Consider the following 23946-nt stretch of genomic DNA (forward strand, 5'->3'; position numbering starts at 1 on the left):
GCACCTTCTGTTTCAGTCACCTCCTGATACTTTAAGCCCCGAGTCTCAGGAAGATAAACATTTTGTCTGCACGTAACTTGGAGCGATAGTATGCAGCAGGTGGAACACAGTGAGAATGGAGCAGATGGGATGGGTGGTGTAGACAGTGCAATTCCAGAGGCCAAACTTAGCTCGGATGGGAGCAGCTGCAACTCCACTGACCTGGATACTGGTTCACCTGCTTCCTTCAATGCTGAATCTGGCTCCATACAGCTGAGCTTGCAGCAAACCCATCTTCCTGCCTGGCAGGAGCAGATTTTGGAGGCTTTGGGGTTTCTCAGCATCAGGAGTCCAAATTAAAAGCAGAGTTTATTGAGGAAGGGAGGTCACGTTAATGCTGGGGTTTGTGTTGTGTTGACTCTCGGATCTGTCCCGTTAACGTCAATAATCCTACCCAGCATGAGATTGGTGCTTAGTACAGGGTGTGACAGCAAGACTGCACTTCCCTCTGTACCCTATTACTGTGAGATTCGTAATTCACTAGGAAATCCCTGTCCTTTTATTCATTTGTAGTGCCCAGGCTGAGTGTATTTTGAGCAGTTACCTGAGGGAATCAGAACAGCTGGTCTGCTTCAAGGTGGTTAGTTACTCCCATAAGGAGATGTTCTCGAGTGTGTGTGTGTGTGTGTGTATATATATCAGTCATTCAACATGGAACAAATGAGCATAAAAACCCATTGGGGTGTGCAATGGGATGAGACCGGTAACTCAGTTTAGAAGCCGGTATGAGGGGCATAGCTTAGCTGTTATATCAGCTCTTAACAGCAGCGAACCTAAGCATCGCAGCTATACTTCCTTGGAACCCCAGGTTCAAATCCCAGCAGAGGCTTCTCAGTGTTTCCTCCTCCTAGGCTGGATGCGGTACACTGAGAATTGTACAGCGCAAAGGCCCTGCACCCTCTTTGGATGAGCCCTTACAAACAGGTCCCATCTGTTCTGTGTGGCCATCAGAGACCACGCGGGAGAAGAGCTGCCTGAATAATATTCGCAAGTAGTTTATTCGTTGATTCCCTCACACACACATGCCAGTGGCTGAATCGATTATTTACAAGTTATTTTTTTCCCCACAATTTGACCAGCTCTGCCGATGGTTGCCCAATATATTTCAAGTCTATCCTTGGTGTTTTTTTCTGCATGCAGTCTAGTCACAATTCCCCCGCCCCGTTCTTTGATTGCCTCTGTCTGGGGCTTTTCATAAGTGCCAGGGTTTGACCCAGTATTCTTGGCCAAAAATTGCTTTCCCTTTCCTTCGCAAATTGTGTGTAAAATGTTGTATGTACCTCTCCAGAAGTAGCTGCATTTCTGTGGTTCTGTATGTGAAACTCTCAAGGATGAAAGGTTGCTATATAAATATAAAGTGGTAGGACTGTTAAGGCAGGTAGGTGGTTGTTTATCCAATATGTTAGAGTAGAGCTGGTCCAAAAATGTCAATTATTTTTTGTAAAGAATATTGGGGAAATAATTGTTTTCAAAATTTCCCATGACAACTTTTTTGATTGGAGGGAAACCTAAACTGACAACCCAATATTTTTACAGAAAATAAAAACATTTTTTTATTTAAAAAAAAAATTCAACCAAAACTAAAATTTTCCACATTTTTTTTTTGTCAAAAATATATTTGCAATGGAAACATTTCAGCTAGTTCTACCCTAGATTCTGGGATTTTCTCCAGTTGAGATAACTCGGGTAAGGTTTATTTTCAACCCTTTTACACTTTCATTAATCAGAGAACAGGGATTGTAGTTTCTCTGGCCCTTTCCTTTAGTGTGATGCAAGTATTGGAGGGGAAGGTAAGTGTCATCTTTGTTTTAACACCAGCCTCTGCATTCTGTAGTGCAGGTTGTCTGGAGAAGACCTCCCTCTCTAGTGCTGTGGGTAGTCCCCTTGTCAGAAACTTTTGAGGAAAATAGAACAGTCTTAAAACAAAAACCCCCACACACATTTATTGAGTCACTTGCAGTTCAGCGGTATGACTGTCGATAATGGATTGCCATGAGTCAGTGTCCTGGAGCCGACCCAGGGATAAGCAGCAAGAATATGCAATTCAAGGATCAAATTTCTCACAAGGAAATGATCAATGAGAATTTACATTGGTGGCAAGGGGAGAGAACAAATAGGAGGAATCATTTTGTTTTGACTGAACAGTCTTGTAGGTACAGAGACTTGGGAGGTGAGGCCTGGATTCTGTTCCCACTCAGTGTGCAAGCTTGAGCAAATCACTTAACCTCCTTGTATGGTAATGGCAGTAATGATGCTTGCCTATCTCACAAGAGTGTTAGGGAGCTTAATTTGTGTATGTGTTGTGAGATTCTGGCATGGAAGACACAAGAGGAGGAGGAAGCATTATTATTATTTTTGTGCTAACTTCCTTACATTGTTTCCAACCTTTCTCTCATTGCATTATCAGTTTCTTTAGAGAAACAACATTTAGAAAAACAGCTTGTTTCTCTCTCTGTTGCCTGCTTTCATTTTATTTTATTTTATTTTTTAAAGATTAGGTGTTGCAGCTCTGATTCAATCTAACTAATAATCTTAGTACTAAAGTCTAATTAAGATATCAATTAATTTGCAGCATGCATTTAACAAGAAATATCTAGTCATTCTCCTCTATTATTCTCTGAAATTACTGCTAAGGGCGTTTTGTACAGATACCTTAATTAGACTTTTTATTGTTAATAGGAATATTAAGCAAATTAAAATTGGATATTAATACTTTCCATGCATTTCCTAATTGGCTAAAAAAATAAAGCATTCAGAATAATTGCAGAGATTCATGTACAATTTAAAAAAAAATCCTTCACAGGGGCCCTTCTGCATTTCTAACAGGGTCCTGAAAGTCTCTCATTAATTTTTATATTTACTAAATGCAAAAAAGCCTGAGCTCATTTTTTCCATTCTGTACACAGATCCTTCCAGTGCATTAGCTTTTTCTAATTATTGTCGTCTTTGCAAAAATAAAAGAGCTTCTAAAGGAAAGCAGGGAGAGATTCGGATTAAAGCTCCGTTCTCCTCGGCAAAGCAGGTCCATCCAAATGGCAAGGCAAGGTTTTCTCCTGACACTTTTAGGCAATTCTGTTTCCATTCCCAACCAGAAAGCATAAGTGCGGGGGGGGGGGGGGGCAGGGAGAGGGTGATAATCTGCTTACCTGACTAGCTCAGAACCTCCTACAAGCCTGAGAGAGAGTTCATTCTATTGAGGGGTAAGCTTCTGGGGAAGGAGGGGGTGTTCTTAGTTATGTCGGTCTCCCATCCCTAATTCACATAACTGGACTAGATAAAGCCCAGGAAAATAGATTGAAGAGAAGAATCCTGCACTGACCTCCAGGGCACAGACTAAGTGGGACCAAGTAGCACTTTTCCATCTCTGACTACGCTGAGTCTGTGTCTAGAAACAGGGCTGGATCCAGTTGAAAGCTATTTATTAATGTTTGTTTATATTGCAGTAGCAGCAAGGGACAACAGAGATTGGGGCCTTATCATGCTAGATGTTGTACAGACACATAGGGACTGCATCTCATTTACACCAAGGCCATTTAGACTCGCTTCAATGCCCCTTTTATACTGTCAGTGTGGTGTATTTAGGTACTACAGGTGCTTGAGGCTACGTCTTCGCTACCCGCCGAGAAATCGATCTCTCGGGGATCGAATTATCGCGTCTCGCCGGGACGCGACAATCGATCCCCGAATCGACGCTTCTACTCCATCAGCGCAGGTAGGAGTAAGCGCCGTCGATGGGGGAGCCGCGGAGGTCGATTTGCCGCCGTCCTCACAGCGGGGTAAGTCGGCTCCGATACGTCGAATTCAGCTACGCTATTCGCATAGCTGAATTTGCGTATCTTAAATCGACACACCCTCTCCACCCCCCGTAGTGAAGACATAGCCTTAGGTATTTAGCCACATAAGATGCAGCTAAGCAACTAGTCGGATATTTCTGGCTCCCATTGATTTTGCAAATCTCATTGGGTGCCTAGCTGCATTGTTAGGCACTTATTAAATACCTTTAGAAATCAGTTCCCTGGTAAATTAAAGTCTCTGCTTCAGATAGCTTCTATTTATGGTCTTGTCTACACACCAACCGGCACTGAAATGATTTAGGGATTGTCTACACATGGAGCTATTCCAGAATAGCTATTGCACTTTAAATTCTCACCCTGCTGTAATCAGGAACAAATCTTCATGTGTAGAGAAACCGTTAGTGGTTTGAATTCAAACCTTTTGTTATTTTGGCACAAGTCTGAGTGTGGACACTCTCTTATTTCAGAGAAAAGGGGCTTATTTCAATTTAATTTAAATCATCAACTTGCATGTAGACAATTGGTCCTGCTTTGAGCAGGTGGTTGGACTAGATGACCTCCTGAGGTCCCTTCCAACCCTGCTATTCTATGATTCTATGATTCTAATGCCCATGACCTTAGCTTCCAGGACAGGAAGCATGGGATAGTAGTTAAAGCACATGAATGTGATTCTGAAGATCTAGGCTTAAATCCCAGCTCTGCCACCGACTCACTCAGTGGCCTTGGGCAAATCATCTTGCCTCATTGTGCCTCAGTTTCTCCATCTGCAAAATGAAGGTTATACTGATCCACCAGGAAAGCTTAATCCATTAATACATCCACTGAAGCACTTTGAGTTATTCACATGGACGCCATTAGAGAAGTTCTAAGTACCATTGTATGTTCTGCAATACCTTGGCATTCCACCAACTCTTGGTGTTCATGCTGAATTTCCTTTTGGAGGTGTGGGTTTCAGTCCAAAGCATTACCACTATCCGATGGTTACTTTTAGTGGCTTAATCTATAGAATACCTTCTGCCATACAGCTCTACATTCCCTTATCAGTGATGGCTACGCTGTTTCTCTGATTGTCAAACACAAGAGATGCTTTCACTCTCATTCAAAATAATTTAAATAAAAATGTTGCTACAAAGTGGAATAATATCTTTTGATGAATGTTTTTAAAACCCTTTAGGTTTTCATGGTAATTTGCAGTGTAAAATTATTTAGAGATAAGAGCCAAATTAGCTCTTATAGGCGGAGGTCGATATGTCCCGTTATCCATGCAAGCAGTGTTTAAATATAATCAGCCTTTACTCTAATGCAGCATAATTGTTCATTTGAAATAGCTTTTTTTTACTCCATTCAATGAGTCATTAAAATATTCAAAGGATAATGCAGTGAATTGGAAATGAATTTATCACATTATCCTGTATATACTGTAGAGCATCAGGTAACTAGGCAGGGACTGAACCAGTTTACAGAGAAATCCAGTAAACAAGGCTTTTCATTTTGTATTCAGTGGGGAGAGAGAAAGAAGGGAGAAAATACTGTCCTTCAAACGCTATGTTTTACTTCTTTATTTCCCCCCCCCCCCCGTTGTGGGGGAGAGATGGAGGGGGAGAAAGAGCAAAAAAGAGAGAGAGAACGCAGCAAATTTGTACTCCACCAAAGCCTTGCTGTTTTAACTTTATTTTTATCAAAATATGTTTGTAACAGAAAGTTGTTATGGAAACCAACTCTGCCAGCCAGGAGAATTCCTGAGTGCAGAGAAAGAGAGAGAGAGACCCACCCTGGGTCTGATCTGTTGCTTGGCAGAGCTAGCCTGAGGTTTTGCACAAGTGAAGATGTTTGGAGTCTTTGCAAGATTGAGGAAACTGTGCTGTGGAGAGGTTAAGAGCCTCACCCAGGGTCAGATAGAGTGAGTCAGTGGCAGAGTTTGGAATTGAACCCAAGATTCCTGACTCCCAGCCACCACCACCCTGCCCCTGGCTCTAACCACTAGATTACTCTCCACTCTGAGAACTGGGAAGAGAACCCAGAAGTCCTCATCCTCAGCCCCATAATCTAACCACTAGATAATACTCTCATCCCATATGTCTACCTTCCACTCAAGAACCAGCAGTAACCCCCAAGTTTACATTTCCTCAAGCTGATGGTTTCAAGACACCTTTGTGAATTTGGCCTCTGAATATTGTTTTCCTGAAAAGAAACTCTCCTGATGTAGGTGAGAATGAGGGGGACTGGCTGTAACTGTCCTGTGACAAGGGCTTGCTGCCTCCCCTTGGAGCTCTCCAGGTGTTCTCATTAGGGGCACTCTGATGCCTGAAGGTGAAGCAGCAGGGCCGGTAAAGGAAACAATCTGTTCAGCAAGGAACGCGGTACGCCGACAGCTGTTCCTTCTGTGCAGTACTGTAGCTGTGTGAAAAGAGGGCCCCAGTAGGGCGTTAGGCTAGCAAGCTGCTTGTGTGATATGAAGAGAGAAGGGCTGCTTTGTCAGCAGTGATCTCTTAATCCCGAGTGTGTGGGTCTGAGAGCTGAGGGCAGCTTCCAAGGAGGCGCTATCTCTGAAGGGAGCAGCCCCCTGTTAGGAGAGCTGGACCCCATGCCAGGGCCATTCACCTCTGAGGGATTTCTTAAGCACTTTGCTTTGATACCAGATTAATTTTTCAGTGTATTTCCTTGTATTGGTTAATAAACAGATTCTGGGTTGCAAGTGTCACCATAGAAACAGGTGCTAGCTGAAGCAAACGAGAGCTTTATTAACCTGAAAAGTTATGGAATTTTCAAACGTAAGGCAGGGGCTGGAGCGGAGGCTAAAGGTTTGCCAGGAAGGGGGGAGAGGAGAAACGTGCACTAGCATTGCTGGGCGTGCGCACGTACGTGTGTGTGTGTGTATGTATACACACACACACACACACACACACACACTATAGCTCAAGCAGTTGGATACAAGAATGCCTGGGTGGAATTCTCTGGCCTGTGGATCAGGCTGAATGGCCACAGTGGTCCCGTCTGGCCTTAACATCTATGGATCTCCCTTCTGTCTAGTGCGCTGTGCTCAGGCAGAGGGATACCAGCTGCAGAGCCTATCGCTTCCACTAACCTGGCAGAGAGAGGGCAGACAAGGCTTCCCCAGAATGGAGGCTAATACCTTACAGATTATAAAGGGTCTGCAGCATGGACAGTCTCTTAATCTGTGTTTATATAGCACCTAGCAGAGTGGGGCCCCAATCTTCACTGAAGCCTGGGTTCCAAGGTGCTACACACTTTAGACACTCCTTGCTCTGGAGAACAAGAGCAAGGGGACAGGTGAGCAAAGCCCACAAGTAAGTGGGGAACATGGAGACCTGGGAGATGGCTCGGAAATAGGAGGGAGCGTGGGCCATAATGGCAGAGAGAAAGGAGGGTCAGGGCAAAACTGGGAGGCAAGATCAAATCAGTATCTTAGATGCCTATATACAAATACGAGAAGTATGGGTAATAAGCAGGAAGAACTGGAAGTGCTAATAAATAAATACAACTATGACATTGTTGGCATCACCGAAACTTGGTGGGATAATACACATGATTGGAATGTTGGTGTGGATGGGTACAGCTTGCTCAGGAAGGATAGACAGGGGAAAAAGGGAGGAGGTGTTGCCTTATATATTAAAAATGTACACACTTGGATGGACATAGGAGACGGAGGTGTTGAGAGTCTCTGGGTTAGGCTAAAAGGGGTAAAAAACAAGGGGGATGTCATGCTAGGAGTCTACTATAGGCCACCTAACCAGGTGGAAGAGGCGGATGAGGCTTTTTTTAAACAACTAACAAAATCATCCAAAGCTCAAGATTTGGTGGTGATGGGGGACTTCAACTATCCAGATATATGTTGGGAAAATAACACAGTGGGGCACAGACCATCCAGTAAGTTCTTGGACTGCATTGCAGATAACTTTTTATTTCAGAAGGTTGAAAAAGCTACTGGGGGGAAGTTGTTCTAGACTTGATTTTAACAAACAGGGAGGAAATCATTGAGAATTTAAAAGTAGAAGGCAGCTTGGGTGAAAGTGATCATGAAATCATAGAGTTTGCAATTCTAAGGAAGGTTAAAAGGGAGTACAGCAAAATAGAGACAATGGATTTCAGGAAGGTGGATTTTGGTAAGCTCAGAGAGCTGATAGGTAAGGTCCCATGGGAATCAAAACTGAGAGGAAAAACAACTGAGGAGAGTTGGCAGTTTTTCAAAGGGACACTATTAGGGGCCCAAAAGCAAGCTATTCCGCTGAGTAGGAAAGATAGGAAATGTGGCAAAAGACATCCTTGGCTTAACCACGAGATCTTGCATGATCTAAAAAATAAAAAGAAGTCATATAAAAAATGGAAACTAGGACAGATTACAAAGGATGAATATAGGCAAATAACACAGGAATGCAGGGGCAAGATTAGAAAGGCAAAGGCACAAAATGAGCTCAAACTGGCTATGGGAATAAAGGGAAACAAGAAGACTTTTTATCAATACATTATAAACAAGAGGAAGACCAGGGACAGGGTAGGCCCACTGCTCAGTGAAGGGGGAGATACAGTAACAGGAAACTTGGAAATGGCGGAGATGCTTAATGACTTCTTTGTTTCGGTCTTCATCGAGAAATCTGAAGGAATGACTAACATAGTGAATGCTAATGGGAAGGGGGTAGGTTTAGAAGATAAAATAAAAAAAGAACAAGTTAAAAATCATTTAGAAAAGTTAGATGCCTGCAAGTCACCAGGGCCTGATGAAATGCATCCTAGAATACTCAAGGAACTAATAGAGGAGGTATCTGAGCCTCTAGTTATTATCTTTGGAAAATCATGGGAGATAGGAGAGATTCCAGAAGACTGGAAAAGGGCAAATATAGTGCCCATCTATAAAAAGGGAAATAAAAATGACCCAGGAAACTACAGACCAGTTAGTTTAACTTCTGTGCCAGGGAAGATAATGGAGCAAGTAATTAAGGAAATCATCTGCAAACACTTGGAAGGTGGTAAGGTGATAAGGAATAGCCAGCATGGATTTGTAAAGAACAAATCGTGTCAAACCAATCTGATAGCTTTCTTTGATAGGATAACGAGTCTTGTGGATAAGGGAGAAGCAGTGGATGTGGTATACCTAGACTTTAGTAAGGCATTTGATACGGTCTCGCATGATATTCTTATCGATAAACTAGGCAAATACAACTTAGATGTGGCTACTATAAGGTGGGTGCATAACTGGCAGGATAACCGTACTCTGAGAGTAGTTATTAATGGTTCCCAATCCTGCTGGAAAAGTATAACAAGTGGGGTTCCGCAGAGGTCTGTTTTGGGACCGGCTCTGTTCAATATCTTCATCAACGACTTAGATATTGGCATAGAAAGTACGCTTATTAAGTTTGAAGATGATACCAAACTGGGAGGGATTGCAACTGCTTTGGAGGACAGGGTCATAATTCAAAATGATCTGGAGAAATGGTCTGAGGTAAACAGGATGAAGTTTAACAAAGACAAATGCAAAGTGCTCCATTTAGGAAGGAACAATCAGTTTTACACATACAGAATGGGAAGAGACTGTCTAGGAAGGAGTACGGCAGAAAGGGATCTAGGGGTTATAGTGGACCACAAGCTAAATATGAGTCAACAGTTCGATGCTGTTGCAAAAAATTCTGGGATGCATTAACAGGTGTGTTGTGAGCAAGACACAAGAAGTCATTCTTCCGCTCTACTCTGCGCTGGTTAGGCCTCAACTGGAGTATTGTGTCCAGTTCTGGGCACCGCATTTCAAGAAAGATGTGGAGAAATTGGAGAGGGTCCAGAGAGGAGCAACAAGAATGATTAAAGGTCTAGAGAACATAACCTATGAAGGAAGGCTGAAAGAATTGGGTTTGTTTAGTTTGGAAAAGAGAAGACTGAGAGGGAATATGATAGCAGTTTTCAGGTATCTAAAAGGGTGTCATAAGGAGGAGGGAGAAAACTTGTTCACCTTAGCCTCTAAGGATAGAACAAGAAACAATGGGCTTAAACTGCAGCAAGGGAGGTTTAGGTTGGACATTAGGAAAAAGTTCCTAACTGTCAGGGTGGTTAAACATTGGAATAAACTGCCTAGGGAGGTTGTGGAATCTCCATCTCTGGAGATATTTAAGAGTAGGTTAGATAAATGTCTATCCGGGATGGTCTAGACAGTATTTGGTCCTGCCATGAGGGCAGAGGACTGGACTCGATGACCTCTCGAGGTCCCTTCCAGTCCTAGAATCTATGAATCTATGAAACTTGCAATCTAGGTGCACATAGCATATAGTGATGCATGAGACTACTGTGGAGAGCATTTAGACATTGCCCTTCATCTGAATAGCTTCGAATTTCAATGTCATTACAGTGGGGTTAGATTCACCTCTAGATCTGGCCACTGCTTATAAAAGAGACATGTGAAGTTGGTGGTTGGATTCTCGACAGGCACACCTGGGAGCTGTTGTATTCTGAGCTACCAATCGTCTAGCTTGACACATTTGATGGGCCAGATCCTCAGGTGTAATTCTTTATAGTTGCATTGACTTCAATGGAGCTGTGCTGATTTACACCAGCGGGGGATCTGACCCTATATCTCTAGCCTAATCTGTGACATTTCTAGGAAGTCAGTGATCTTGGTGTCTGAGGGCTGATGGTGAGTAATGCTTTAACATTGTAAGAGCTACATAGGGTAGCTCTGTGAGTGGTATTTGTGTTGCTCTGAGTCCAATGGGGATGTATAAAAACAAGTGCTTTCTCCAACCTAGGAAAGGATAAAAGAACAGAGTACATTAGATAAGCAATGAGTAATGAGACAGAATCTTGAACCTCTAGGTCACTTGTTCAGATCCAGCTCAGGCCAACAGTTAGTGAAAGCCGCTTCTGCTTCAGTGCCTTTTGGTGGCCCTTATGTGAAACGGGCTGGGGTTAGAGCTGGTCAGGAATTTTTTGACAATACTGATTTGTCGAAATGAAACTGCTCCCCGGAACGCACTGGGTTCGAGGGAACTTTAACCGAGAGGCTTCTTGGGTACAGGCTGGAATACAGTGGGTGCTAATAACTTGCGGGCTCAGACACTCAGCTGGGATGGGGAGAGCTGGTCTCAAGGCCCCAATCTGGAACAACAACTCGAACCCAGCAGAGTGCTGTCACCCCCAGATGACTGGCTAGTTTGGGGGAGGGAGGGGTCTCAATTCTCCAGTTGAAGCTGTTGCACTTTGTATAAATAATTAATTAGTTATTAGAGCAGGGGCTTGAACCTGACTTTCTCACACCCTAGGTGATCGCCCTACCCCCTGGGCTATAGAGTCAGTCTCCCTCTGCCTCACTGAATATTTATTTATTGGTACATATTAAAAGGTACAGCTCCAACAGGAGACCTTGAGGGAGACCCACACAAAAATGGCCAATAGCCACGGGATTAGGGCAGTGGTTCTCAACCAGGGGTACACGTACCCCAGGGGTTACATCAACTCACCTAGATATTTGCCTAGTTTTACAACCGGCTACATAAAAAGCACTGGTGAAGTCAGTACAAACTAAAATTTCATACAGACAATGGCTTGTTTATACTGCTCTGTATACTATACACTGGAATGTAAGTATAATATTTATATTCCAATTGATTTATTTTATGATTGTATGGTAAAAATGAGAAAGTCAGCAATTTTTCGGTAATAATATGCTGTGACATTTTAGTATTTTTATGTCTGATTTTGTAAGCAAGTAGTTTTTAAGTGAGGTGAAACTTGGGGGTATGCGCGACAAATCAGACATCTGAAAGGAGTGCAGTAGTTTGGAAAGGTTGAGAGCCACTTGTGACAGGTTCCCCCCAGGGTGCCACCTGGAACCGGGGTACCACTGAGCTCTCTGATCCACCAGCCTGAGTTCCCTCTCACACTGTGCTGCTGTGACAAGCTACAAACCCTTCCAGCCTGCACGTTCACCAGTGTTCACACAGGTAGGGACACACCCAGCTGCAGTTACACGCAGGCTCTCTAGCCACCAGCCTCCCAGCCTAGGACCCCATAGCAGTACTGTCCTGCCCTGGTCAAAATCAGGCCAGTATATGGGTTTAACACCCAGTCCGCCTCTCCCTCAATGCGAAGAGGACTATGCACACTTGTGGTAACCAAGCTGAGATTTTTCTCCAGACACCTTAGTCAAACGCACACTGGTTTGGATTAAAACAAAATACCATAAGTTTATTAACTACAAAAGATACATTTTAAGTGATTATAGGTGATAGCAAACAGATCAAAGAAGATTACCTAGTAAATAAACAAAAATGCAAATTGAGCTTAACATACTAGATAAATTAGCAAATTCTCACTCTGAGTGATAAACAGGCTGGCAGAGTCTTAAGGCACAAGCTTCCTTTGCTTTGCAGCTTGGGTTTCCCAGGTTTTCATACACAGGCTAGAAATCACTTTAGCCTGGGATCACCACTTCCCCCAGTTCAGTCTTTGTTCCTCAGATGTTTCCAGGTGTGGTGTTGTAGGGAGAATGAGGTACCATCATGATGTCATTTCCCCCTTTTATATCTTCTTCCCACTTGCTGGAAAGCTCTTTTGCTGTGACCTAGGTCAAGCAGTTCCCATTGTGTAGTGCTATCTTTGAGAGGTTTCTATTGTACACAGTTCCTGGGGTAATCCTTGTGCTTGTGTGCATTTCCTCATAACCATTAACATTGTTTGGCCTTTTTACTGTTGTACCTGAAAGGCTGCTTGTGGGTCTTTTCAACCTCACAACATGTTTCAGTAACACACACATAGCCACACTTCATAACTTCACATACGACGAAAGCACATACAATCCAATATGATATTAATGTCTAGCAGATCAAGACTTTTAGAATGATACCTCATAAGCAGGGCCAGTACAAGGAAGTTTCGCGCCCTAGGCGAAACTTCCACCTTGCGCCCCCCCCCCCCCGCCCTGCAGCAGCTCCTCGCCCCTCCCCTGTCCTGAGGCGCCCCCCCCCCACAGCGGCACCTCCCCCGCGGCAGCTCCCCCCCACGGGGAGCCATGTGGCAGCTCCCCACCCCTGCTCACCTCTGCTCCGCCTCCTCCCCGAGCACGCTGCCCCCGCTCTAATTCTCCTCCCCGAGCATGCTGCCCCCGCTCTAATTCTCCTCCCCTCCCAGGCTTGCGGCGCCAAACAGCTGATTGGCGCTGCAAGCCTGGGAGGGGAGGAGAATTGGAGCGGGGACAGCAACCGTGCACTCAGGGAGGGGGCGTAGGAATGCTGTAAAAAAAAAAATTGGGGGCACCGCTTTTTGGCGCCACCAAATCTTGGTGCCCTAGGCAACTGCCTAATTTGCCTAAATGGTAGCACCGGCCCTGCTCACAAGGCAGCCTTTGTGCAAAACATATCCTAATTATATGATAATGGTGAATAAGGGGATGCCAGGGTGTCACACCACTGGATTAGGGTACTCAGCTGGGATGTAGGAGACCCAGGTTCAAGTCCATGCTCCAAATCAGGTAGCTAGGGACTCGAATCTGGGTTTCCTACATCCCAGATGAGTGTTCTAGTCACCTGGCTATTCTGCGGTGTGGACACGCACTCACTCTGGTTTTTCATTGAAAAACTTCAAAAGGTCTCCGTTTCATCCTGATACGGAACAGAGAGAATTTCTGAACTCTCGAAAATATTTGAGGGACAGGAAAACCATTTCCTGCCCAGTCCTTGTTTGGGACTCAGTCCAGTGTCTATTGGATAGCCCCCAGATCACAAAAACAACCCACCGTCCCAGCTGGCTCCCTTGCTGGCAGAGAAGCCAGGGACTGAAGGGATCACGGAGACTGTATTCCCCTCACAGCCTGACAGGGTGTCCTTCCAAGTCAGGATTCTTAGGCATATTGGCATTACACAGGAGGGCTGCTAGCCACATGGTACCTGTTGGGTTACTACACAGGGGCCACAAGTTTCCTGGGCTGTTGATCCAGCATCTTTCATGAGAATTAAATCCATGTAGACATGCACATGCCCCCACCTGCACACACACACATCCCCCTGCCCGCTTCTGAATAGCAACTCTTATTTCAGAATCCTAGCATCTCGTTTATCCTTTGTGGTCAAAACCAGGCACTCTTTTCCCACCCCAACCCCCTTTGGCCTCTCTCTTTTTCACATAATGATGCTGTTGTTGGATCCAGAGTAATGATTATTCGAGCAATCCGTTTCAGTTCAGAGTTTATCACAAGAGGTGCGCCAAGTGCCTTATCACCTCCCAGATCAGCTTTGTTTAGTCAGTTGCTGTTTTTGTGAGCCCTGTTTGATCCCAGCTCCCTGCTGACACAGCGGGCTACACTGCCTCTTTGTAGTAACACTACAGATGTAATAGTTAGTGACTCTGTATTGTTCTTTCTTGCTGGGGCCCTTTGTAGTCTACTTTTTGGTTATTAAACTGAGTGTTTGAAAGGAAAAGAACAGAGGGAAATGTGTTTTAATTGATGACTTGGTTTCTTGGGAGATTTATATAATACTCAATTCCCTAGAGTAGTTTGTCACCATTTTTGGTAGAAATCTAGGAAACCTCTTTATTAATAAAAATTAAAACCCAAGAAGTAGTTAGGAACCCATTGTTAGGATGCATTGCTCTTTATCATTTGTATTACACCACCGGTGTACCAGGCCCTTTGCAGATATATAGCAAGATTGGATCCCTGTCTCAAAGAGCTTCCGCTGTAAAATAACAATAACAGGGGTCTAATTTGTCCATGGTCACCTAAATAGCACATGCAAGTCAGTGCTTGGATAAGCAAAATGGGTAACTGTGCACATGAGTGTCTGTTTGCTTGGCAATGCAACAGTCAGGTGGACAGGTCAGCTAGCCACTTCCTGAACCTGAGCTTTCCATGTTTAATTTAGGGATTTAAATGTACCTGTAACACAGCTACAAGCAAATGTGCAGCTAATCTCTTTCCATCACAAATCCACATGTCCAGTGTGTGGACAGGCCAAGGAGGCCAGGGATGGCTCTTGAAGCATTGGTTCAGATCAGAGTGCTATTCTATCCAAATGCCCTGAGTTCAGGAGTGCTCCAGTCTTGTCTCATCTCTAAAAAAGGAAGAACCTAGCAGGTGCTCGGTCCATAGGAACACCCAGGAAGAGAGTCTAACAGGGTCTTGTGTATCGCACATCCTATAAGGTCTCTTGTCTTTCTTTCCACCTTGTGTACCCTTCATTCTGCCTCCTCAACTCAATCTGATTCTCTTACTCATAAACCTGCACCTTTTGCCTGCCTCGCCCTGCTCCTGGAATGGCCTCGCCATGCTTGTGTGCTTAGCAATCTCAAACATTTCCCCATTGGTTTCTCCCAAATTCTGCCAATTTGCTCACCAGGTTATCCCTTTCTACTAGACCATAAGCTCTTTGAGGCAGGGAACTTGTTTGTCTGTAAAGTGCCATGCACGTAACAGAAAGCAGCAGCAGCATTCACGTTATTTAACGGCATCCTGATAAAAGAAAACATTTTCCGTGATCCAGAGGGATCATGAGAGATCGTTGATCCTAGATAAGTAAACGATTTGCCGGATAAGTAAATTTCTATGCACCAAACCCTAGCATCTGTGCCGTGAAATTTCAGAATCCTCTAAACTCTGTCTGCAGAAGGCTTAGACCAAGCCCCAAAGGCATCCATTTCGGCAACAAGTTCCTGTGTTTAACAGGTTTCCAATGAACGGTATTAGAAGTTGAGTGTCAACTGTTATTATTCATGCTCTGCAAACAGATGGGGTTTAATTGCTATTACTGTCAGCTTAGCAGCAAATATCATATAAAAAGAGCTTTTTGGTAATTGTTGTAAAATAAAAGTTCAGAAACTATGTATAGAAATTATAGATCAAATGTATTTTAAAGATCAAACTGTTTATATTACCTTTAAATATAGTCTTTAGTCGTCAGCATTAGGATCAGTGAGTGACTGAGGGATACAATGCCACACTAGGGCCTGAGATGCCAGAACAATATGACAGCAGTAACTTATTACGGATGGAAAAACAACACCAAAATGTGATTGGCCAAAACTGTAGAAGAATAGAGCTGCTAATCTTTGTAATTTCAAGGGCACCATTAGGGCAAAATGCTGCTTTCACGTAGCTTCAGAGAAAAAACAAGGTACATTGCATGGCTTTTTGAAGGGAAGGAAAGAGCTGGGAGAAGAGAGATGTTCGCATCACAAGTGCTGGGAGGGTTACAGCTTCTCATTAGTGCTGGGAAAAGGTTGGACAATGAAGAGGGAGGGTGGGGAAGGGGTGCACACGTCTGTGTGTGGAATAGTGTGTATAGTAAACACTGGTTGTGGTGGTTTTATCTTCTTTACAGCCCCTCTATCATGTTTTAATCCACCGTTGGCAATGGCCCTTCGCCACCCAGGCACACTTGGTGCCACAGCCCAGCTCCATCATGACAAGGGCGCCCTTCCTGTGTTTGGTGCAGAAAGTGGTGGGGAGCCTAGTGCTCCCTGTATTCACAAACCAGTCCACCTGCCTGCCTGTCCCCTGGCTTATGTGAGAGTACCCGAGGTTGTCATGATACGCATCCTGGCTTTAGTGCCTGACACAACCCCTGGTGTGTCCAGCTACCACATGCATCCTTCACCCAGTCCCCGTGAAGAGCCATTATTCAGAGTGCTTGCCCTGCTGTAGCCCATATTCTGGTGCTATGACGACTCAGCCCTGGCACACTTTGCACATGGGCTTGGGTGCCTGAGACATTCCAACTCCCGGGGCGCTGGAGATTCAGCTGACGCTGTGGCTTGCAAAATAACCAGAGCATAAATCAGTTAAAACAACACAATATTTACTGAAAAGCCCGGGCACGACATGCGTTTGAGTAAAAGGGCAGCACCTCTTACTGAGCTTATTCTTTCCCGACTCGTAATTAATGCTCCCAGGTTACTAAACGCTCCCACAGCTACTAAACAATTCTTCCAGGAAACACAAAGCCACTTAAAATGAAACGGGGGAATATCATGTGCAGTCAGAACACTCAAGGCCTCCTGGGTGTCTAGCCCACTATCCCTCCCTTGGTGCCTCAGGGAAGCAAAGGGGGGCACCTCCTAGATTGTGAGTCTGGGTGCAGGAAGTGAGAAGAGGAGATGGGGACCATGGGTCTGCTACAATCTTCAGAGCCTTAGGACCACCCTCCTCTGTCCAATCAGCAGAGCTGAGCCAGCATGAGGGGGGAAGCGAGCTGCACCCTCTAAAGGACTGCAATAAACTACTACACACCATGGGCATGGGAGAAGTAGGGGGAAGATTGTGACTGAGTTCCAGTCTCCTAGGACTGCTCCTATGATGGTGCAACTACTCTCCTCCCCGCCCCAGAGCTAGGTCCCAATCTAGCCCCAGACTTGCAGGCCAGAGAGGTTGGATAAGCGTTCACATTTCCAGGGCCTTCTCCAAACCAAACCTTTTGTGTTCCACCCTTCGCCAGTGCTGGCCAAGGTTTTCAAAAGTGACCAGTGAATTTTTGGAAAGGGGCCTGACTTACAGAAGGTGGGTGCTCAGCACTGGGCACAAATCAGGCCCCATTAAGGTGTCTCTAGCTGGCCAGCCAAAAACCTTATGAAAATCTTGGCCTCTATCCCCAGGTGACGGTGACTAAGGGCCAAACGCCCCAGTTGCTCCTTAATGAGCATAAATGACTCTCTGGATTCTTCCTGATGTATTCCTGCCCCTAGGAACCAAATGAACTAACAAAGAACAGACTTATGGCAGTGCACGTAATTAGCCAGACCCGGTTCTTGCTAAGTGAGAGATCATGCATCTCTGAAAATCAGGCACCCCTCCCACCAGCACGTGCATGACAGAAAAAAGGAAGTAAATACACACCACTAAAAAGGCAACATTTGCCGCCTCTTACCGCCCTGTAACCACATCTATTCTAAGGACAGGGGGAAACGGTAGCATCTCGAGACCACAGCACAGTGACTGTCAGCCACCACAGAACGGTCCGCACATTTCTACCATGGTAGCCAGGATACATAGCCTGTCTGCATAGCGCTGCATCTGTCCATCCTGCTCTCACCCCTGGGGTGGAATGGTCTTCATGTGCCTCGCACGGCACTGAGTGTATTGTTGGAACTTAATCTTGGAGGTATCTTTGTTAACTGAGCACTGGCTGTTGTATACATGGCTACGTTCACAGTGGCTGCTGCAAGGAGATGCAATTTGCATCTCCTTGCCCCTGTGTGTGTGTGCGCGCATTGTTTTAACTTTCCCTCCACCAGCTGGCTTTCCAGTGCTGCAAGTGCCTTCTTATCATTTGTACCAGCAAAACCTAGCCCCTCTGGTCGGGGCATGTGTGTGTAAGAGAGAGAAAGAGATGTTTGTAAAGCTCTTGGGGCTGCATTCGAGCTGACAGACAGAGCCACAGCCGCGCGTGATATGATTATTATCATTATACTGCCAAGCATCCATGACAAGAGATGATTCTGAGGGCTACAAAGTGGTTCTCGTAACCAGGGATTGCAGGTGGCTAGTTACTAGCAGCCTCTTCCGCGTGATTGTCACCTGTCAGAGGCTGCCCTATGTGGCATGCAGAGCAGCCCGTGTCCTGAAGCTGCCACTCTGATACCGCTGGGACAGTGGGTTTGATCAAACTGTGTTTCTACTTATTGTGCATTTAGTTCTACTTACCAACTTTTGTGGGTGTAAATTTAGCGCCAGGAAAGGTGCTTAACTGCACGCCCTGGAGAAGGAAGCCCTCTCTTTATTCACAGAACAGGTAAAGCATAAGCAGCTGCAGAGAAAACTTCCCACACCCTCAGCCAAGGTGCCAGGCCTCAGAGTGGAGCTGCAGGGCTCACCTCTAGACTTGAGGAATTCAATCTGACGCTTCCAACTGGGGCTATCTGAACTGGTGGTTTTCATGGTGCTGATGCATGGAGTCTCACCAGACTCCTTTCTAGAGCTGGGTGAATGCTGCACAAAAGGTTACTTTGGTTATCATTAATCACATTTATTAAAATGGTGCCTAAGAACCAACTGAGAATGGGCTCCTATTGTATTAGGCATTCCACAAACACAGCATAGGAGACAGTCCCTGCCTATAAGAGCTTACAATCTAAATAGAGGTCTAAATGCAAGAATATTTGGTTCCAACTTTTTAAAAAGGAGTTTGCCTGGACTTGTGTTCATACCCGTTTCCTATTCATAACTGTTCCAGCAGCTGGGCTAACTGGTACAATTACCCATGAGACGCAAATTGTAAATTTGAATATTTGTCCAAAAGGAAGTTCTCAAATCGCATAACTGGCCAGTAAAGGCAGTGCACATTGTGAGTGTGACATTCAACAGGCTGCAACTCAATATTTGTGCTGTTGGCAATTAAGTTGCACAAATCATCCAATCAAGGAAGAGAAACAATGTCCTGTGATTCCTGAAACTAACAAATGCATCTGGAATGTTAAATATTCATAAGGATCATGAATGATCTGCAGGTCCAAGACCTTCCTGCTTGGGGGTATTTGTGAATAACTTAGAATTACTAATACATCTGAGAATCTTGCTCTTTTGTTCATGGACAGAATAGAGGACAAATTCATAAGGGTGAAACTCACCCCTGTTTAGAAGGCCAGCATGAGACTTATACACCACTTAATCTCACAGGCCACATAAGTAAAGTTGCAGATAGGCACCTACTGGAATTTTCTAAAGCATCTGTGCTTCTAAGAATAACTAAAGGATTTGGAAAAAAGATTTATAGCAATGGATTCAAAGAGCTCAATCTATTTAGCTTAATAAAGAGAAGTTTAAGGGGTGACTTGATCATGGTTTAGTACCTACATGAGAACTAAATATTTGATAATGGGATCTTTTGTCTAGCAGACAAAAATGTAATAAGATCCAATGGCTGGAAGTTAAAGCTAGGCAAATTCAGACTGGAAAACAGATATAAAAGTTTAACAGTGAGAGTAATTAACTATTGGGATAACTTACAAAAGGGTGGTGGAATTCTTCATCAGTGGCAATTTAAAAATCAAGATTCAATGTTTTTCTAAAAGCTCTGCTGTAGTTCAAACAGGAATTATTTGGGGAAGGTTCTGTGGCTTGTGTTCTACAGAAGGACAGACTGGATGATCACAGTGGTCCCTTCTCACCTTAGAATCTATGCACTGCAATGGGAATTAGGCCCCTTTTGAAAATCCACTAAGACATCTGTCTGCATCTTTAGATATCTAAATACCTGTAAAAATCGGGACAGGCTAACCCTATTTTGAGGGTTAAAATGGTGCATAAGCCCTCTTTGCAAGGGTGACTTTCACCCAAGCACCAAGCAATCATCCAGTCAAGGAGAATGACGAACGTCTCTTCCAACCTGGGTTGGATTTGAACCCCTTTGAGTTTCCACTCACTGATGTCCTGAAAAAATCCTGGCCATATGCAGCCATTCCCTTGTTAACATGTCTGTGTCATTGCTGTGACAGGAGGTTAGGCAAGCGCCAGAGATGGGAGCCCTGTAGGTTGCTCTGAGAATTGATAGTGAATCAGTCCTCACTGCCTTCATTTTCACAGCAGGTATCATCTTTATGCAGATTAGGAAAAACCCTTAAATTCAGATGCTTCTATTCCATTTAACATGCATAGGCTAATAATTTGTCACAATTCAATAAAGCGGAGGTTACAAACACTTTCACTGCTGTTTATTTAAATGATGGTTTGTTAATTAGCTCCTCTTAACGAGGAGAGAATAAATCAGATAAAATGTACCCAAATGACACTGCAATATTTTGCAGATTTCACTTTATTTTCCAGTTCAGATGCTCCTCACCGCCATGCTGGCATGTGCTTGTGAGCTCATCCCATCTCACAAGCCAAGCAAGGTTTTGCCAGGTCAGGACTTGGATAGAAGATCTCCCAGGAAGCCTCATATTCTGCAGAAAGAGACACTGGCAATTCAGGGCGTAATACTCTTCCTTCTCAATCAGCACGGAACCAGTGCCCCAGCATGGTGTGAAGGGCCACCATGCTGCTGAAAGTACATTCTTCCAGATGAGCTGTTGCACAAGGGTTCTCCCCACTTGTGGTCCTTCAAGATCCCGTTCTGCTTTACGCGGTCAGAGAGGGGTGGGTGTCTGCACCAGATTCCAGCAGCCAAGTACTGGCTGCATCCCTAAAGTCTCTGTTGTAGCTTCAGTTGAATTCTGTTTTAAGCTGCTGTATAGTACATTGAGTATTACACAGCTGCTGTTTTTCACCCCAGAGATGGCCGCATTTCTGTGATGGGCTTATAGCAGTTTAAGTCCTTTGGTCTGAAAGGTGCTATACAAATGTATGGTCTCTCTCTTAGCATCTCCAGTGGAGTTTGAGTCCCAACCAGGAAAATCTCGGGGAATGAAATCTGTACCCTCTTGCCAAGGCAGGGAGGGGAGAGAACTGCCACAACTCCAATTCGCTCTGAGCTAATTGTTGTTTTAACCTTAACTACTATCTTTCCTGCTCCCTGAAAGAGCCCCTCACCCCAGCTTCTGACCATCCACAGGGCTTTCTTCTGAGCAATCATCTCTTGAGTGAGTTGAGTATATTTTCGCTACCGCTTCACAACTCCCCAGCCTGTCATGAGAGCAAGGCACAGCCCTAGGCTACTGCAAGCATGGGACAAGAAAACAGTAAGTTTACCAAGCCAGAGGAGCTCTCAGCACACCAGCCAAGGAGCAGGGGGAGCTGTGGTGGAGAGTGGCTTACCCAAACCAGGCAGAGCGGGAGAAAGCTCTCCCTTTGTTTTGAGCAGAGATGCATCCCTGTATGCCCCTTTCTCTTCTCACCTCTGCTGCTTCATGGACCCAGACTCTCTTCGCCCTGCTGCCATCTTACCAACATGTGAGGGAATCCAAGGGCTGCTCTTCACTGCAACAGTTTGCTCCAATTACTCCTTCTGAGCTGGCCTAACTCCAGCAAGAGGAGCCACACCGCAAACACTCACACAGCATAGAGCAAGTGGGTCAGCAGCTGCTGAATTGTGCTGACTCAAGCCGCAGCACATAGCTCCTTCCTCCTACTGCACTACTGCCTTGAGCATCAGCAGTTCAAGCCATACTTGCTAACAGGCCAATGAACTCAAGGTTAAGGTGGCACTTAACTTGAGCTAGTGACAGATGCGTGTAGATGGGATTCAGGTTAGGGCAGCACTCGAGTTATAGCTCCTGCTAACATGGCAGGGAAGATCAGCCCATAATTGCTGTAACACACAAGACAAGGATCTGGAAGATGCGAGTTAAACAACTCTATCTTCTTACCCTCTCCTGGGGATTGCTTTTGTGGCGTCTCTTCCAGGGCCACAGTGCAAGTTCCACATTGGTAAGCACGTCTGACACGTAGGGCTGTAGTTTATCAGTTTCTGTACATTACAACAACTCAGCCTCCCATCTGAATTTGGCTCTACAGTTATTTTGTCTAAGATGGAACCAAAAATGTAGGTCACGAATGAAGCTGTGTGCATGTTGTACCAAACCGTAAGCTCAGGGCAGGTTTGCTAATCACAGAACTATTCAGAGGGCCTGTGAACTGGTCTCCGATTTCATCAGGAATCCAGGCCCAGCCCAGCTGCCTGAGCTGGAATTACGGCGTTCGCTTGAATTCCAGCACGCCAGGGGTAAGAAAGTTGCAAAAGGATTTTCAGGACCCTGTGAAATGAAGTGGCTGAGATCTAATTTAAGACTGTGATCCAGAGGCAGATGCAGCCTCCCACGCTCACCCTGCACCAGCAGCAGCTCCTCTCCCACAGGACTGGGCCCAGTCCCTGCTCCAGATGTTGTGACCCGGCACACAGGGTTGCAGCGCCAGTCAGGTTTACCCCAGCTGCCCCTCCCTCATTTCTGCAGGTGCAATTGAATCCATGAACCCCCACTAACGGCACCTCTACTAGGAGCTCTTCAGGTCAGGGACTGTCTCTCGCTGTGTGTGTACAGCGCCTGGCACAATGGGGACCCCAGCTTCATTGGGACCTGCAGGCACCACTATAATACAAATAATAATAATACAACCCATGCTGATGTTGTTTGGCTTTATAATCAGCTCTGTGAGCTATTAAAAAGTCCATTTAATAGAAATGTAAACCCCCAATACTGCACCCCCCTAGTTTATATGGCAAGACAAAAAATTAAGTTACATTTCAATGAAGGTGGAGGGTACATATCAGTAACTTAAAGATAAAGAAATCATTGCAGAGATGATGTGGTTATACCCAAACCAACCAGGAAATGAAGGTTACACTTAAAAGAAATCCATGTTAAGGTATGGAAATGAACATGTAAGGCACCCAAACCACCTGCTCTGCCATGCCAGAAAAGATCATGATAGTTATTCTAGTGGTTGTAGGCCCAGGTTAGACTAAACTGATTTTAAAGACACATCAGGGATTTTTTCAATTCCCCCTCCCCTGGTGTTGCCATCGTCACAACACCCCACCCACCCACCCCCATGTGGAGGTGAGGGTCGTTACCCCCCTTTCGAAAGGTGCGGTAACTGAAGCACATTATGTGACTTGGCCAAGAGAGTTAACACTGGAACCGGCTTTAGAGCACAGCACGTCTTTTTCCCTGCTCCGACAGAGAACGCTAGACAAATTCTTCTCTATCAATCTGTGATGAGGATTTGTCAGGCTCTCGGGTCTGAAAGACGGAGAGCCAAAGCCTCACTGGTGTAAATGGCACAGCTCCACTGACTTGAAAGGACTTTACACCCACTCAGGGCCTAGCCCTGGACATTTAACCTATGACAATAGCTATGTGCCAGTAAGTTGCACCTATAAAAAAACAGACATAAAAACCTCTCCCGCCTGGAAGCAGCCGGTCAGGAGCTGCCTGTTGCTCTCTGAGAAGCTGTAGGGGAAGAGACGTGAAGTGTGTGTGTGTCCGTGCAGTGTAGTCTGTGTGTGAGATTTGTGGGAGGGCAGGGATGTGACCCATGTTGTAGTTCATGCTCAGAGAAGCGTGAGCTGTTCGTCGCGTCTAGGTGACAGTTCAGATTGCATTTCCTGTTAAAAAAGAAAAAAAATCAAAGGAACCCAGTAAACTCCAACCCCACTGAGAGAGGCCTTTGTGTGGGAATCTGTTCCTGAGCCACCAGTTGACCCTCCACTCTGGAATCCAAGACCCACGCGTGGTCCAAGTGTCAGAG

The 23946-nt window shown here is 45.0% G+C and overlaps 1 protein-coding gene across 8 annotated transcripts in view; it reads left to right on the forward strand.

Annotated features, from left to right (window-relative positions):
- Positions 1-23946, forward strand: part of PEBP4 (phosphatidylethanolamine binding protein 4) — a 226533-nt gene that overhangs the window by 102357 nt on the left and 100230 nt on the right. The gene's annotated exons all lie outside the window — the stretch shown is intronic.

The sequence above is a fragment of the Chrysemys picta genome, chromosome 2 (assembly GCF_011386835.1).
Source record: "Chrysemys picta bellii isolate R12L10 chromosome 2, ASM1138683v2, whole genome shotgun sequence".
NCBI classification, from domain to species: Eukaryota; Metazoa; Chordata; order Testudines; family Emydidae; genus Chrysemys; species Chrysemys picta.